General features: G+C 36.7%; 1 protein-coding gene across 4 annotated transcripts in view; it reads left to right on the forward strand.

Annotated features, from left to right (window-relative positions):
• The window catches only part of SYT1 (synaptotagmin 1), a 362,867-nt gene that overhangs the window by 64,353 nt on the left and 281,779 nt on the right, over nt 1-16,735 (forward strand). For 3 of the 4 annotated variants that reach the window (XM_064450060.1, XM_064450045.1, XM_064450067.1), the window contains exon 2: nt 15,149-15,263. The exons of the other annotated variant lie outside the window; for it this stretch is intronic. The gene's annotated coding sequence lies outside the window, so the exon portion shown is untranslated. The remainder of the gene's footprint in view (nt 1-15,148; nt 15,264-16,735) is intronic. 4 annotated transcript variants of the gene reach the window in all.

The following is a 16,735-nucleotide window of genomic DNA, read 5'->3' on the forward strand; positions in this document are numbered from 1 at the left end:
GGAACAGTGTTGTTTAATTACATTTGCATGGCCAAGAAAGGGATCAGGAAAGTGTCATGGCTCATTTGGGTTGCTGAGGGCTTGTGTGCATGAGTTTGTGTGTGTGTGTGTGTGTGTGTGTGTGTGTGTGTGTGTGCGTGCATTTGCCAAATTTCTGTTGAATAATATTTACAACGAGAGGGCAGGATGAGGGCATATATTTTAGAACAGAAGCGGCCAAGCTTTCACAAAGCTCCGCTGGCTCATTGTTGTGGCTGGAAATCTGGTGTGACTTAGAACAGTCCTTAACTTGCTCAGGACTGCATACAGTAAGCAGTCCATCACTGTTGCCTCTTCATCCCCTTTGAAGTACCAGCTCATTCCTCCAAGCAAAGCTACCGGGCAGTCACCAAGGTGAGACACTTCCGTGTCTTCGTGAGTGGTAGATAACAGTTCAGTAAGTTTTAATGAAACCGAGAGTCTAATCTTAAAGACAGCGCCAAACATCCTATGTTTTGGGAAATAAGTGGACGAAAACTTTTGTTGGAGTAACTGATGAAGCTCTCACCAACATCTACTATGGGGCTGCTCTGACATCTATCAAGAAACGTAGACCCATCATGTGGGGTGTTCCATATGTGTGATGATAAAGACACCACTGGCATAGGAGCCCAGTTTAGGACAAGAGACAGCAGATGGATATAACGGTGAAACAGGGTACAAGTCCCAGAAAATTGATTCTAAAGAATGCATGACTATTAGGTCAGTTTTGATCATAGCCAAACAGCTCATTTCTGCAGCCTTTGTACTTAATAGGGTTTAACCCTACTTAGTAGTACTACTGACTGCTTTAATAAGTGCTGTTCTTTGCAGACACTATGGGTTGAGGCTCTAAAATTAGTGTCAGAAGCCACTGTTCAGATTTTTGAAATTTTAGTGGCCTCTGCACCATTGAGAGGACTCAGGAAATGTGGCTCCATTTCTTGTAAACTTTGGTTTCATTTGCAGCTATTTCTTCCTCAGAAGTTTCATTTGTAACAAAAAATAATGAAGACTGTGAAATATGGTGTCTCACCTTCTGCTATTAGTGAATTTTTAGTATTTTATTAGGAGAATATACTCTCTATAAGCAATTTGTTGCTCTCACAATTTTAAGTATTTAAAGAATCCTTCTAAGGGTTAGTTAAGCTATATGGGGGGGAAAACCTTGCACAACAAATTAGTTCCCAGAGGAACAATAACAGCAGGAAAGAAACCCTAGCATGGTAACAGAAAGATTTATGGCTATATGGATCTATATGGGACTCTTATGCAAATCTGTTTTTTCATAAATCAGTGGAGGTATTAGACTTAGGTGAAAGGGATGAAGATGCTCTGCTGATCAGGTTTTCAGCTGTATCAGTAGTTAAATCAGCATGAAGGAAAGTTTAAGTGATTTAAAGGAATAGGATAAAAATATTCCTTGATCTCAATGTCATGCCTGTTCAATGAGCAATATTGAGAATAGTTGTAAAGAAACAGTATCTAATGAAATAAATTCTCTTTGCACAGCTTTAACAATGTAATCAAAACATAAATGCTATTTATGGAAAAACCTGTTGTTAAAAACAATTACAATACCTTGTTTTATTATGTTCGTTCTTTAAAAGAAAATAAAGACTGGTATTTAGTTTTCCTATTTTCAACTAAAATGCTATTGACTTTTCATACATAGTAATTTTGCTCTTTTTCTCCTCCCATATATATATTTTGCCTTTAAATTAAGAACTATTTTTTCAGAAGTAATTGGGTCGTTTTTAATTACTGTCAGCAATTTGTTAGTGGGGTAAAGCTTACTCTGGTTTTAGTCACGGCTCTGCGAAAGCTTCCAGTATCACCTGCTGCAAAATGCTTTTTGTGCCCTCTTCTCCAGCACAGCTCTTTGGACATCTGTGTCCTCTGCTGTGTAAATGAAGGTGGACCATCCTGCCCTGAGATGTTAAATTCTCATACTATTAGTGTTGTTCTGAGCATGGGTTTCAAAGAAAACACAAGCCCATGGAGAAATAGTGATGGAAGTAAGTATATCCAAGACAGCAGATGGATCATAAGTTGTAAATACTTATTTTCATGAATTGAATGGTGTATATTAGAATAGCCATAACAGAAGGGTTCAATGTTTTCAAATTGATACATTTAAAAATAAGCTCTACACAAATATAACATTGTGACTAGTTAGTATGTCACTGCTACCCTGTTTTGTTTGTTTGTTTTTCTACTGCCTCAGTAATTATTGTGGTGAGATTATCTCTTTATTTACTGGCATTCTGTAGGATTACACCAGTAATTCACCTGAAATGACTGTCTAACGTCTTACAGGGTGTTACTGCTGAGGATGTTTGAATGCTAATGTAGGCCATAATTAATCAATAGTGGTTGTGCAAAACATAAAGCATTTATATGATGTTCATAACTGACACCTAAATTCTCCACAAGAGACAGCCTGAAATAGTAGCAGAACTTGGTCTTGCATCTCTTTGTTCTAGGCTTGTCCCATTTGATGTGCCTGCATGCGTGCCTTAAAATAGCTTCCAAGGTGAGTTGTTCGGATGTGTCATTTGAACTGAATATAGTTTTGCATGCTCCTGTAGTATAGAAAAGAATAAAATACCAAATGCAATTCTAAGTAGTATACAGCAAAATTGAAATATTATTCTTTTCTGTTAATCTTCCAGAAACAGAATTTTAATGTATCAATGAATATTACTTCTTGAAATGCCATTTTGAGGAGTTAATTAAGAACAAGCTGTTTGTGCTTATTGAAAGACTCATGTTTTGCTTCTTTTCCATGTATAAAATAGTCTTTTTCTTAAGCTTCTCCTAGTATTGAGTGCATTTTTTTTCTCAGCTGTTCCTTATGTTTTGTCTTTATACCTTCATTCAGATGAGACTTTATAGCTTACATTCTCTGTTCTAACATTCTTACTAAACTGTCTTTGCTGGATAAGAATTATAGCAGATTTTCCAAGAGAAATGGGTCTTCTACTTAAATGTGGCAATTTCCAGAAGTAGTATTATGTCCTGACTCTTCAATGCCAATGTCAGTAGCATGTTTAAACTCTTTGGTCTATTGCTATACCCTAAGACCTTGGGATTTAGCTGAAAAAGGAATGAGTATTGATTACCTGGAGAAAATGTGGCAGAGAAGGAGCTGGGATCCCATGAATAGACATAAGATGAAGTAACCAATTCCCTCCTCGCTCTCCTCCTGCTCCCAAAAATCAACTGACCAGCAATTAGAAGAATGGTTAAAAAAGACTCATTTAGGTCCTTGATTCCTTAAATGAACATGTGAAACCAGGTGTTTAGCAAGTTCATTATTGTCATTCTATGTCACAATGACATAAATTTACAAGACTATAAAAATTATTTTCTATACAGAATGAGCTAAAATCTGAAATCACATGAAGATGAGAGAAAAACTTGGTATATTGTAAACATTATCTATTGTATATAGTTTTCTAAAACTGTATGTGTGCCAGGAAGAGTAACCTTGCAATTACAGAACCTTGTGATGAAGCTGATTCTTTTACCTAAGATGCTAAGATGTTATTTTTGTCAAAGATAGAGCTGATAGATTTTTTTTTTTATGCCCTGATTTTAAAGTTTGCTATATTGCTTTGAATGCTACGTTTTGATGGTTACCTTTTGGAAAAAGAGACTTCTGACTGATGTTAAGGATATTGTTAAGAAATATTTGGAGGTGGCCAAAGCTAAAGGGAAACATATAGTAGGTTTTACTGAAGTGACTATGCATAACAGGTGCCTGACTCTCATGAAAGTCCATGGAAATAAGGTGCTTACTCATTTAGATGCTTTTGTAAACTCCATTAGGTGCTTTTGTGGATCTTTAGGCATCTAAATACCTCATCCACTGGTCTAAACAAAGAAATGCATGCACTGGCAACATTTACAGTGATGGAAGTCAAGTATGCTTTGACTCAAATCAATGTGGCTCTGTTCATTTATGCCTCAGTCTGAAAATATTCTAGCTGTAATCTGTTTGGTTGCCAGCTGACAAAAAAAAAAAAAAATTCAACTGAAAAATTACGTTTCAAGACGACTAATAAATGTATTTTGAAGATGGGGAGACAAAAAGTAAAATTACTTCCATATGACACAAAGCTATTAGAGGTCTGATAAATCTGGATTAGTTTCATCTATAACAATGGCTGATATTAAATCCTTGGCCAAAAAATAGATAATTGGAATCACACAATACACAGCTCTTCAGTTTGGCATCAATTTCATAATACAATAAAACTTATCATTTGTAGGCTTGTCTGGTTTTCAGAAAAAGGCTGAGAACAATTTGATCTGTCCTGGTACATCAGACAATACCACGCACGTGGTTTAAAAACAAAACAGTTAATCAAGCAAAATTTTACTTAAACTACCTGATGATTCATCATCCAGTCCATGCACACTGTCAATTGTGCCTTTCTGAGCAATTATTTATAGAATGTTTAAATAGCCTGGACAGCATGTGCAACTGCTGAGAATGTTATTTCATTATGAATTACTTCTTCAATTTGTTTCAGTTCAATATAGACAGACAATATTGCAGTGAGTCAACCTTCTGTTTTCCTGAATGCAATGTAATACACCATTTACACTGGAAGCTAAGTTTTGCCTCCAGTATTATTTTGGCCATGTTATAATATTTCTGAAGTAAACTTTGAAATGGTATGAAAGTCAGAATTATTTAGCAACTTTCCACTTCTTTTTACGTATTATCACAAACTTCAGAAGTTGTATTTATATCAGTAAGGCACACTATTAAGCTCTTACCTGCATGACACCCATTCAAGCACAAAATTGCTTGGAAACACCAACAGAGAATAGGACAGAGTAGTTCCTTAGTGGGCTAGCTTGATTTTTTAGAGCAATTGAAGAAATGTATGGAGTAGAAGAAAGCTGAGGGGTGTCAAATACTCCAAGAATGAGATTGTCAAGAACTGGACAAGATTTGACAGGCTGTAAATAAAGGGGAAGAAATTGGAGAAAGTAGAAAGACAACAACAACAACAAAAAAAAAGACAGAAGGGTGGTGATACAGTTATGGATGAGAGGTATTTGTAGAGTTTATAACCTACCACCTGGAGCAGAGACAGTTAAGTAATTTCTTTTGTGCTGGAATTTGGAGAGTAGAACGTCAAGAGGATGGAAATGAGACTGGTGGAGGTAGAGATGGCGTCTAGTTTGAGGACTGTGACCTCAATAGCTATAGCTAGACTGTATGACTAGTAGTTTCAGGAATCCTTCTTGCCTGTTTATTGTGTGCCTGGAAACCAGGGTAGAAATGACAGGAGAAAGAAAATGGGGAGAAATGATTGTGTGTAGTTAGATATCATCCTGGCAAAGCGAGGCATGAACTGTGATGCATATCGGTATTGGGTCTGGCTAGGATGGAACTAACTTTCTTCACTGCAGCTCGCATGGTGCTGTCTTAGACACTGACTAAAACAGTGTTACTAACACACCAGTGTTTTAGCTGTTGCTGAACAGTGCTTACACGGTGTCAAGGCCTTCTCTTACTCTGCCCCCAGCAAGTAGGCTGGGGGTGGGCAAGAGGCTGGGAAGGGACACCACCAGGACAGCTGACCCACATAGACCAGAGGGGTATTCTGTACCTCATAATGCTATGCTCAGCAATAAAAACCGGGGGGCTGGAGGGGGGGGATAGTCTTTCCAGAATAGTTGTTGCTTGGAGACTGCGTGAGCATTGGGCAGCTGGTGGGAGGTAGGGAGTGATTGCCTTTGCTTCACTTGTGTATTCTTTCTCCCTCGTTTTTTCCTTGACTTATCAAATTGCCTTTATCTCAACCCATGAGGTTTTGGGGGTTTATTTGATTCTAATTCTGTCCTCCATGTGGGGAAGCGGAGTGAGCGAGTGGCTGGTGGGTGCTTAGTTTTTGGCCAGGGTCAGCCCACCACAATATCTGAAACTTGAGAGTCCTTCTGAATCCCACTGTTTATAGATAGCCAAAAATACAAAAGTCAGTTTCTCTGTAGTTAAAATAAAACTATTTGATTGAAAATTTGAAAACAAAAGAAAAAAAGGGTATGTTGATACAAATGTTGTCTAATAAAATGATTATGTCAATGGCCATTTGGCTTTTTTTGAAGTTTTTGTGGTACTGTGCTATTACTTCTCTGATAAGATCTCCTGTATCACTTAATATTCTGTTAGAGGTTCTCAGAAAACACTTGTTTTGATGATACATGTTACTTCGCACCTTTTAACTCTGGTCATATAATATAGACAAACCTCAGGAAATCCTTAGAAAACTAAGTAGGCTTTTCATGTGTTTTTAGTGGATTTTTTTGAGTGGTATTTTTGAAGTAATGGCTTGAAGGCTTATGGAGCTATTGGTCATGACAAATTTGCTCATCACATGGGGACTATATCAATGAGTATGAACTTCCTTCAATGAGTATGAACTTCCTTTTGGTACTGAAGTCATCAAGCAATAGTAAATTTATATCTGGTTATTTTCTTCACTTTCCATTTTGAGTCTTGAGAGAAATAAAAGTATCTACAATAAGGTCACATTGTCTTTCAGAATGTCTAGTCTTAACTAGAAACTTGAGTGAAAACTAAAAGAAAATAAAACTGCATTTCACCTACACCCACACAGAGGCAATATGGACTAGTTTCCTTTCCTATTAGGTGTTTTATAGGCATTTTGTTGGAGTTAAGAAAGGAGTACTTCAAAGACAAATGAAAATAATGAAAAATGGTATCTTTACCGCATCCTGGCTAGCCTGGAATTATGAACTGGATATTAATACATTAATGTTCATTATATACATGTAATATATATGAAATTTAAAAATGCAGATTGAAAAAACAAGTGGGCCTTGCACTCTTTCCTCTGCCAAGTCAGAATTATCAGTGCTGTGTATTTGTTTGTCTGAACTGATCTAAAAATCTTGTGTGTGTTGTAATTTATGTCATTCCTGCTGAAAACCTGGTTTCACTGTTCTGAGTTGGCTGTGATGTTCCCATGTTTTCCTGTTTCCAAATAAGTGAAACTGCAAAACCTAGTCATCTAAGCTATGTTGCCCCATTGGGCAATAGGAACTTGAAGCTTAGAATGCAAAGCGCTCCCATTCTCAAACAACTCTTTGTTTTAACTTACCATGATCAGACTGCTTTGTGTGTGCACCTATTCATTGCTTGAGCTTAGAGTTTTAGTGTGTATTCCACCAAAGAAGTTTCCTGGATAGTGGATGAAAAAGAGGTGATGATGAACTTTTCATTTGTTCTAAATGCAAACAGCAATTTTCAAGGGAGCTAATTAAAATCTTCATCTGATCCCTAGCTGTGAGAGAGCTCTGCCTGGATGCACGTGATAAGTTCATGCCTTTTGAGATTTCTAATTTGATTGTATATTTTTTTTCCCCTGGTTTTATGGATACAGCATTTTTTTATGTTCATAAGTCCTTGACAGAGGAAATGGCAGCTTTCCGTTTAAATGTTGCAGTTGGGAAGCAATGCTTTGCAAGTGGATTGTTCTTTTTCCTTTGTGTGCGTGAGAAGAATGGTAACTTAACTCATCAAAGCTATTTGTAGGGGAAAAGGCTTCTTTCCAATCTAATTGGCTAATAAACTATTGTTTTGAAAAGAGTCCAACCTGAGATAATGTACAGGATCTCAAAAAACTGTGAGCTCCTATTGCCAAAGCTTTGTGAAGACTGTTTTGTCATCTTAAAAAGCACACGCAGAGTTTTCTCGATACACACTGGCACATTGTACATGAGCTGGATGTTGGCAAAGAACATTAAACTCTTAATTTGGCATTACAAGTTGTCAGCTGGTCACATCAGTTGACTTTAATAATTGCTAATTGAGCAAATGCACAGATCTGGAAGACAGAACCTCAAAAACTTACCCTTTCTCTGTCAGATTATTAGTTTTATGTGTTTGGGTTATTTTTCACTTGTAGCATGAAAAAAAAAAATGTTTCGTTTCCTTCTGCAGTGAGTTCTATACCATCAGATTGATCTTGTGTTTGATGTCTTTCATAAATTGAAGGTCACACTCACAGTTTAAGCTTGAAATTGTTCCTTACTAGCAAGTAAATGAGTGGATCACTATGGAATTGGGTTGGTAAGAGAGGTCAGAATGGGAGTTTGAGAGTAGGACTTGGCACAATATAAGGAAGTAATATCAAATTGATGTGTTCACTCTGTAGTGAGCTATTGATTGTTACTTTTTATTGCATACTTCAGCATTTGTGTGGAGGAAAAAAGTTTATAGCAAAGCAAGGTGTCTGTCCCAGTCTGCTTTTGCTGTAGTAGAAAAATTAATGTTAATGATCTGAGATGTAGCTAAAGCAAAAGAATGTTACTAAGAAAGATCTTTACATAAGTGAAGTGGAAGTAGGAGGGTAATAGTTATATATCCATTTTTACAGCGACCAGTAAGATAGGGCAGTACTTGAAGTACTTTTTTTGGCTTCTGTCAGTCAAGTGACAAGAATAAGAGCGATACTTTTGCCAGTGGAAATTGAAGTGTGCATTTGCATGTATTTATTGCTTGCTACTTTTGATTAGGAAGAAGAGAAAGAGACCTGATTTCCCTTCCTTAAATGTGTATGACTTTAATATGAACAAGAATTCTGGTTCAAATTCTCCTGGGGAAAAATATCCCCAATGGGAAGGTCAAAAAATTATCCTACTGATATCCTACAGTGAGACTAGAAAACACATGTGAGCTAGAATATGACCCCATGTGAGGACAGCCATGTTTTCTTGAAGGGTGGCAACTCAAAGTTGTTGGCCATATGTCACCAAAGTCAGTTTTTTATTAATATCTAGCTATGTGCTACCATATGCATACCTAAAACAATACACAAGGAAAAGAACAAATTGCTGTTAGCAGATCAGGCAGTTCTAAGTCTTTGTGTTCACATTACTCCGTACTGCAGTCACTTTATGTTCTGCACTTTCTTCACCAGGTAAAATGAAGTGGAGTTCTTCCTAGTTTTTAGACCTTTTTAGAATCCTGTTGGATTCTGTGTTTACGCTTTTCTGCCTTACACAAGCATATGCCATGCAAGGATATAAAATTACTATTATTGTTGTTATTGTTACTATTGTTACCTTTTCCTACACCATTCTGAGTAACAGGAAAGGTGGACATGTTGAAATAATTTTCTTGCAGATTTTAATCCCAAAGTACTGTGTAGAAGATTCAAATACATTCACATGTAGTATAATGTGAAACTTTGTCATATGTGTGTTTTGAATCATGTCTTTTTCTAGGTTACTAAGTACTTGTACTGTAGGTGCAGTTGCTGTACTACTAATGGAATTATTATCATGGACATACCAAGTTAAAGCCATACAAATTTGTCCAGTAAGAATGGACTCATGCAATATGAAGGATCAGTTGCTGATTCCTGGAATATGAAGGTATCTGTTTCCTTGCCTTTGCTTAAGCAAAATTATAGGTCAAATGCAGAGAATCTCTCGTTAGAATGGAAGAACGGTCCCAAGAATTCAGAGCAGGGATTGTTATAGCCTGGGACCCATAATGTTCAGTATCCTGTCTCCAACAAGCCATAGCAGACTTCCAGAGAAAAGAGGAATAGGGCGAGAGTATATCACACACATCTTGAAAATTCCCAGCCTCCAGCACTTTTCAGCTCAAGGGATTTCCTGGACCTGGTATGGTTTGCTAATTCTCAGTGAATCTCTCCTCCAAGTACTTGTTCAGTTTCCCCATGTAACTTTTGAAATTTTTCCTGTAGTCCCTAATATGTTTCTGAGAGGTTTCATAGATCTTCTGCTTATTGGACAAAGTATCAGTATCAGCTGCTTCTGTTTGGTTTGCACTTCGTTCCTACCAGCTTCCTTTGTGGTTGATCATTTCCCTATATACAAGAATATACTGAATGCCAAAACGACATAAAATTTCTGTTTGAGCCCTCTGTTTTGATACAAATTATTGCAGAACATCACAGAAACTCAGCTTTACAACTTAATTTACTTACAAACAGCTTTACAAGATGACAGTATCAGTTCTACAGCAGTGACAAGATAGAAATTGCCAGTAGATACTCTTCCTCACAAAACCCTATCGTGTACATGGTCTGTATGGACATTTGACACCCCATACACAGATTGGTGTAGAAGGTTACCGGGACATTTGCAGACCCCGTTTGATAAGCAATAAAATGCACTGAGATCATAAAACCCATGTTTTTATTAGTACTGTGATAGGTACAAATATTTAACACAAGTTACATTAGAAAGCTACAAGGATAGTGTTATCAGCTAGATTTTGCTGATAGTTTGCGTGGCGGCCAAGGTTTAAAATGGAAGGTCAGAGGGAGACCTGATACAAGTAGCGTGGGCTGGAATGATGTCTGTGTGTTGCAGTTCTCATTTAAGGTCATTTATCATGTAGCAAACAATAACATTTCTTGAGCTGAAGCTTAAAAGTTGTGCTGCAGTGTAATTAAGAATCATTTGCTGTAAAACAAAGAGACCGTCCAACTCTCTACATATGTCACCTGATAAATTTAGGTCAAAGCTGACTGAAAGATCTTGCTGATCTATAAATGCCAGGTTTTTTGAGAGTCCTGTGGCTGTTGCAGAGTGGACATAACTTTAACATGCTTCAGACTGCAAGAAGTGGTTTTTGTTTAGTACAGGAGATAAAAATACACTCAGAAGTAGGTGGAAAAAAAAAAGTAAAGAAATATCATTACTGTCTTCCAGAATTAAAAGAAGTAATTAAAAGAAGTTTTGGGGTTTGTGGGTGTTGGTTCTCTTTTTGCTGAATAGTAATGCTCTGTGAAATTATTCAGTATCTTTCTATGAGTCAAAAAATTCTGAACTTCAAAAAAGGGAAACTAATGCACACAGTATAGAGATACATTTTGAAAATTAGCTGAAGGGATTAAAGAATGTCTGAATCTTGGACCTCTAGAGTTTGTGTTGGCAATAAAAATAGTCTGTGCTCCTTAATTGCACTGTGAGCACTAAATAATGGGCATATGTAATAGTCAAAGATGTGGTAGGTGGGGTACAGCTGTAGCATTAGCATCAATACTGGAACAGACTATTATACTTACCAACAGGTGCAGATATACTAATTAAATAGTTTACTTCTGAACATTGGTTAAAATTACTTTGTTGACAAGATGTCCTTATATTGCAATCACAGCTAGTGTCTCTGCTTTCTTTCAAAAACATCAAATAAAGTTTTCTACTGAAAAAAAAAACCCAAAACAAACCCAAACCAAAAAAGCCAAAACAACCCTCAGCTGTCAGAAAATATACATCTGAAGGCATTTTATCCCAATGACTCCTTATAAAGAAGGCAGCAGAATGACATTGTAATGTTGCTCAATTGATAGTTTTTCTTTCTGAATCTGCTTGCTCTTTATAATGTAACTGCGGGCAATACCTTAAGTTTGCAGACATAAATAGCCGGTGTCAGTATGTGTTGCATACGGAGCAGAATTATACTTCCAGCCAAGAAACACCTCTCTAGGAGAAGCTGCCTAGTAATGCTCATTTTAGCTCGAATTATAGAAATGAACAGCTAATCTTTTCTGTGGACAGATCTTTTTTTTTTTTTTTTCCTCCCAGAAAGCAATGAGAGCAAACTGATTTTATCTTCATTTTCCTGTGTTTCTGGTAGCATCCTTCATAAGCTGGTTGTTGACCTTTCTTGATAAGAAAGCCTTTTCCCATCATCATTTAATACCTACTACCTTGTTTCTCTCTCGCTTTGTGTTTTTCCCTAAATGTTCATACTACTGGGGAGGTCTCTGAGAACCAGACTTTTGGAGAAAGACTAGTTCATTAAAAATATAGCACTAGCTTAAATATCTCATAATGCAATTAAAAAAGCAAGACACAAAATGGAAAGGGAAGCTTCTCATCCCTCCACCCCCTGCCTTTTGTTTGCATTTTGCATCTCTATGGAACATACATAAAGATTTTCCACAGAGACTATTAGTATTCTGGCAAGCTCTCACTTGTGGTCCATAGAACATCAAAGTGCTGACAGATGCAGTATTATACAGAAATGGAAAGATTATCTTTGTGTTTCTGTATGTATCCTGCAAAACCCCCAAAACATTCAGATCTCTCCTTGCTACTCCGTTCCAGCATGCTTAAGCCATCTGCTTGGTTTTCCTGCTGCATTTGGTCTCATCAGTCATGTTCACATGTATTTCGGGCTGCTTAATTTCATTACGCAAAGTATTATGCATTGTTCATCCAATAAGTGAGAGAGGTTCATTCGGCTCCCCAAGGGACTTGTAAAAAGGAGTTTTGAATCTCCAAGAAAACCTAAAAAGTCTTGTTGAAACATGGATCACATTTCACTGTTACCTTTATTAACATACTAAAACTTACTTTATTGATTGTTATGTATCTTTTCCTGACTCCCAAAGGCTAACTGATGTCTCCTTAGAAATATTTGCTTCTAACTAGGATTTTTTAAACACAATTAAGATCTCTACACAAAACTAAGTGCCATATTTGAAAGTTTCCTTTTCGGTGGAGTTAGTTTTTCTGCCTAGTAGTGAGGTTGCCAGTTCTGAACAGAATGTGCTTGTGGCCATCCCTGTGAATATCCCCTAGAATTAGCAAGTTTTTTAAAGCCTTTTAAAAAGCATCAGAATTCACAGAGGAAAGAGAGATCCCTTAATGCCAAAGATGTAAAATCTCCATTTGCAGTCTTTGCTGAGTGCTCAAGCTTCTCAGAACTCCTAAGGCTGGCTATGATAAACTCTTGGCATTCTTATGGAGTAACTCAATATACTCGCGTTTCAAGACGAAAAAGATAGAAAAAGAGTTTCCTGTGATGGCTCTTGATAGCTCATCTTGTGATGGGAAGGAACCAGCCCCAGCAATGAGAGCTGGGACGCTGCTGGGACCGCAGTGGACAGAAGAGTACCAGCATGGGAGAAAAATGATCAGTGTTGGGCTGAGGAAAGAGTGATCGAGGCTTGGTGGGCCAAGGCAGTGGATTAACAGTGAACCTGGAGAATGGGAAGGGACATAAAAAGTGGACGTGGAGTGGGAAATCAGGATGGACCAAACAAAAAGAGTGAGAATTGGCAGGAAGCTCTAGGGAAGACAGATTTAATAAGGAATTGGATACCCGGACAGAAAATGTAGAGCTGCCAACATGCTGCCATTAGCTGGAGAGAACTGGGAGTGCTTAAGAAATGAGCCAGGAAGGCAGGAAAATGCAATTCAAAAGGAATGGTGCTTGGGTACATAGGAAAAAACATACAGTATATTCTACATGTTCTAAAGAGAAAAAAGAAGGAAAAAAATGAGGATCCATTACTGGGTGTAAAAAGCTAGTGGATTTTTTAATCTTGAAAAAAATTCACCATGAAAATAATAATTTTATTTTGAGAAGCTACTCCATATGGTATATAAATTATAGAGCATTCACCGAATAGGAGGTGTGGACTCTTCAAATTCCTTTTAAAAAAACAGCCTATGCACTGGATAAGCATGGCTCCCTCCCAAAAAATAAGTAACTTAGAGACTCTCATAAAACCTCAGAAAAAGGCTGAATTAAACTTTGAGTGCTTGACGTTGCAACAATGCTTTTTTTTATTAATGTTGTGGTTTGCATCTAATGAGTTTAATTTTACTTTGTTGTTTTGATAAATAATTATGTTCTATCCAGACAGCCACAAGGTACAAAGTAATTGTTGACTGTGAAAGCTGGAACATTTTTAACCAGCTTTTCCTGATATTTATTTCATTAAAACCCTAGGTCCTGGAGTCATTTGAGGATTTAGCCTTTCTTTTCTTTTCTGATGGAAAAGGGACATTGTGTGGTGGTGTAAATTCTCGTTGTCCCATGACTTTGGTGACCGTAAACTCAACTGAATGCACGTTGTTGATATGGGCTTTATTCCCTAAAAAATGAGAAAGCAAATGAAAGGTATCCACATTTACAGAAAATTCAATCATTTTTACTGTTGTGGTTAACAATATTGATTTCTTAGTACTTAAGTAGTGAAAAATGAGAGCTACTCAAAATATTTTAATGAACTTTTGAATTATGCAATGCTATTGTTGTTTTTAAAAAAGTATCTTTGAGAATTTTTGCTGTTTTAACTATTACCAAGACCAGCAAAGTGAAACAATGACAGTATTTCATACTAAGGAAAATAACCAAAAGTGCTACATGTAAGATAAGGGGACTGAGGACAGCCTTTATGGTGTATGATTAAGGTATTGGGTAAGGATTCAAGACATTTAAGGCTGAGAAGGTTCCTTAAACCACACTCCTTGCGTGACATTCAGCATATTGTTTAATTTTGTGTACCTCAGCTTCCATCTGTAGAACAAATATGTTGATATAGCTTTACTGCTATCCGTTGCCTGTCTCAGGGATTTGATTTATAAAAATCTTAAAGATCTCTAACAGTCTTGTTCAAACAACTTCCAGCACAGTAAGCATTCTGTCTTCACTGGAGCTTCTAGTCAGAGCTGTGGGGAAAAAGCGATGTCAAGTCTCTTAATTTACCAGAATGCAAGGCTCTATAGAAGGAAAATAGAAGAGCTGAGAAGGGGAAAAAAAATATCGGCAGTATAATCTGAATAGTTCTATGAAATTGTTCTAGTCTGAAGATTGGATTTACTTAAATAATTTTTGCCCCTTAATGCAAACTGTTTTGAAGTTGTCTGGTTGTGTATAGAAGTAGTTAAAAAATGCACAAGTATAAATCCATGTCTTTTTGATATCAGAAGAATTCGCTGAGCGTGCTAGGTTCAGGAACATTGTGGGATACAGCAGCAGGAAAACACAGTGTGTGTGGGATCACTGCAGTTCACCATACTTGACTCACTTATGAAATCTACAGAAGTATGTAATATTGGAGCACACTAAGAAAACAATCCAAATGAGTCCATCATGAAAACTTGTTCACGTTTTTTTTTTTTCTGTGTATCTTAACAATCTGATTAACTCTCATGATAATCAACTTCTGTCAATCAGCAGCTAAAGGGTACTGAACAAACAAAGTATAATTAAAGGAGTTCTTAAGTGGCAGTTGTTTGTGGGCAAAGATGGAAAATACAGCTGCGTAGGTACAGGCAAGTGTTTACATGGAATGTCTTTCTTTTAAAGGGAGAAAAGAAAAGGGATTTTTTCTGAGCTGTGAAGAGACTAGAAACTGACTGAGAAAGCCTTCATTCAAGATTTCCCTTTGAAAAGAAAACTGCGTTGATGCCAATCATATAAGGTATTTTTAAAAAAACATGGATGCTGTTACCTTCCATACCTTGTTAAATGCTTTAATGCGTGGTGCTTTCTAAGAAATAAAATGGAGATAGTAAATAATTTAAAGAAATAGCTTTTTTCTGATGCAAAGTCTATTACATTAGTGAACGTATCATTTTGTGTTGATAGATCATATTTCATACTGACATGAAAGATGAAAAAAAAAAAACCCCAGTTTATAAACATTTGTTGACTGTTCAGGTCGTAGTTGTATTCCTTGCCTTCTCTCACCATCAACTTGCGTTTTATCAAATCCCAAGCTGTCATGGTTCATTATCCATAGATGATCTTGAGCAGCCTTGCATCAAAAAAAAATATGCTGTGGCATCTGCCATTGTGCACCACTATACAGATCACTTCTGAGTGAGGTTTGTCTTTGATTTATACATTCAGCTGTGTGTGTTCTTATTTTTTCGCATGTGAATCTCTTAAGCAATGGAAACTGCATATACTGCGTTACTGCGATTTTTCAGACTGTAGATATAACGTCTACCATGCCTTTTTATCTAACGAGTTCCATTTGAGTTAATGCTTGTACAACTCAGTCTCCACCAGGCATTCACATAGTTTCTGTAGTCATTTCATAAGCTCCTGTATTAGCGATGTAGATAGCACATTGAAATCTGCAGCTGTGATTGTAGTATCAGTCTTGCATTCTGGAGCTTACATTTTGACTCTTCTGATTTTAGGAGCCAGAAATGGAATATATGTCACGATTGTATTAATATAGAGCAATAATGTCCAGATATAAATATCTTTACTAAGGAAGTCTTTACTTCCTGTAAGGTAATTATATTGGTAAGAGGCTATTATTCTTTTTTGAAAGAAAATGAGTAAAAATGCACAGTGCTCATAGATATTAGTAAATAAAAGTCCTCTTCATTCCTCTAATTTCCATCTCTGTTTAACTATTGTTGAAAGGGGAAAAGGAACATTATTTTTTTTAATATATATTCTAAGGTCATTTCATTGCTATTATGTTTTGGTGATACCACATTTGGAAATTAATTTATTATACTGCTACTGTTACATCTGAAAATATTTGTTTCAACAGTCAACAGTGAAAATGTATTATTACCCGTTTTAGCTTTGTTTCGGTACTTCTTGACTTGGTAACTATTTGAAATTAATCGAAGAAGCTGTTTTTAGGAAATTGCATGGATGCTTTTCTGAATATGTTAAATCTAAGTAGCATTGCTTGCTACAGCCTAGATAGGCTGTCTTCATCCAGTTGCTTTGATGTTTTCTCCAGGGATGAGGAGAGTAAGAGAAACAATCTTGTTCTATTAAGATTCCTTCCCAGGCTTGATGCAATTTCAGTGAAACATTATGCTAAACCCACTCCCTTTTACAGAGAAAAAGACTTTCCGTATAGTCTGAAGACACTTACAGGACTTCAGTTTGCATGTCAGGGTTCCCATACCAATTAATTGT

Source organism: Phalacrocorax carbo, chromosome 1, assembly GCF_963921805.1.
Source record: "Phalacrocorax carbo chromosome 1, bPhaCar2.1, whole genome shotgun sequence".
Taxonomy (NCBI): Eukaryota; Metazoa; Chordata; class Aves; order Suliformes; family Phalacrocoracidae; genus Phalacrocorax; species Phalacrocorax carbo.